We start from the raw sequence: 2,361 nt of genomic DNA on the forward strand, positions 1-2,361 counted from the left end.
GCACACGCGCACACATACACATCTCACTGCACAGCGCACACACCAGTGCACACGTGCACACACACCTCACTGCACAGCGCACACACCAGTGCACACGTGCGCACACACATCTCACTGCACAGTGCACACACCGGTGCACACGTGCGCACACACCTCACTGCACAGCGCACACACCGGTGCACACGTGCGCACACACATCTCAATGCACAGTGCACACACCACATGCATGCAGTCATGGTGCACGTGTACACAGCACATACGGGCACATGTGCAGTGCTCACGTCACCTGTGCACACTCATGCACACGTGCAGCACACACTGACCTGAGACACTGAGGAGCAGCAGGAGTCAGGATGGGGCTTTCTAGGGGCCCAGAAGGGGGTGACAGCACCCTTGTAGATGAGGAAATGAAGGCTTATTCCCTGAGCTCTGCTTCTGGGCACATGCAGAGCGTCCACCCGCTGCTTGACTCGTCAGCCTGCCCTTGCCCCTTGGGGGCCCCTCTTGGCACTCCCCTGGCCCTTTGTTCTCTGATGGAGGGCCCTAGAGCTGAACCCCCCTCCTTGGGGGGACCTGCCATTTTCTCCTGGGTTGTCATCTTGCAAGGAAGAAATGAAGGTGATGAATACTTAATTTTCTGTTGTGTGGGCAGCAATATTGACTGTTTTCTTTTTCTTTCTAAACTGCTTATTATGGACATTTCCCAACATGCACAAAAGCAGAAGAGAATAATGAGCCCCTGTTCCCACAGCCAGTTCTGGTATTTACCATCTCATGGCCCATGTCCTGTGATCTCTATCCTTCTCTGATTGTTTTGATGCAATATCTGATGTCCTCTTTGGTTTGTAAGGTATAAAAGTCTCAAGGAGACAGGGTTTGTGGCCTCTAAATCTACTCGGGGATTCTGTGCCATTGAGTAACCAATCCTGTTTTTAAAAAGTTGTAATATTTAGAAGTGGTAAAATTAAACTGGGGTCTAGTATAGGAGGACACACATCTTCAAGAAGATTCTTAAAGACTGAGAGAGCCAATATTGTTAAAATGTCCATCCTACTCAAAGCAATGTACAGATTCTATGCAATCCCTATCAGAATTCATTCCAATGGCATTTGTTCACAGAACTAGAACAAATCCTAAAAATTGTATGGGACTATGAAAGACCCTGAAAATTGAAAGCAATCTTGAGAAAGAACAAAGCTGGAGGCATCATGCTCCTTGATTTTAAACCATATTACAAAGTTAGAGTAATCAGAACAGTATGGTATTGGCACAAAAAAGACACATTGATCAATGGAACAGAACGGAGAGCCCAGAAGTGGACCCTCAACTCTATAGTCAACTAATCTTCGACAAAGCAGGAAAGAATGTCCATTGGAAAAAAGACAGTCTCTTCAGCAAATGGTGTTGGGAAAACTGGAAAGCCACATGCAGAAGAATGAAACTGGACCACTTTCTTACACCATATACAAAAATAAACTTGAAATGGATGAAAGACTTGAATGTAAGACCTGAAACCATAAAACTCCTCAAAGAAAACAGGCAGTAAACTCCTTGACATCAGTCTTGGCAATGATATTTTGGATTTGACACCAAAAGCAAAGACAACAAAAAAATAATAAACACATGGGACATCAAACTAGAAAGCTTCTGCACAGTGAAGGAAGCCATCAACAGAGTGAAAGCCAGCCTACAGAAGGGGAGAAGATATTTGCAAATCATGTATCTGATAAGAGGCTAATATGCAAAATATATAAAGAACTCATACAACTGAACAGCAAAAAGACAATCTGATTAAAATATGGGCAGAGGATGTGAAGAGACAATCTTTCCAGAGAAGACATACCAATGGCCAACAGACGCATGAAAAGGTGCTCAACATCATTGACTATCAGGGAAATGCAAACCAAAACCACAATGAGATACCACCTCACACCTGTCAGAATGGCTAAAATTAACAACAGAAGAAAAAACAGATGTTGGTGAGGATTCGGAGAAAGGGAAGCTTTCTTACACTGTTGGTGGGAATGCAAACTGGCGCAGCCCCTCTGGAAAACAGTATGGAGGGTCCTCAAGAAGTTAAAAATAGAATTATCCAGCAATCCAGCTTTTGGGTATCTAGCCAAAGAAAATGAAAACACTAAATCAAAAAGATATCTGCCCTCTTTGTTTATAGCAGCATTATTCACAGTAGCTACAATATGGAAGCAGCCCATGTGTCCACTCACTGGTGAATGGATAAAGAAGATGGGGAGAAATATATATAAAACGGAATATTATTCAGCCATAAAAAAAGAATGAATGAAATCTTGCCATTTGTGACGAAATGGATGGATTTCTAGGTGAAATTGCTAAGTGAAATAG

This window comes from Phoca vitulina, unplaced genomic scaffold (assembly GCF_004348235.1).
Source record: "Phoca vitulina isolate PV1807 unplaced genomic scaffold, GSC_HSeal_1.0 scaffold33, whole genome shotgun sequence".
Taxonomy (NCBI): Eukaryota; Metazoa; Chordata; class Mammalia; order Carnivora; family Phocidae; genus Phoca; species Phoca vitulina.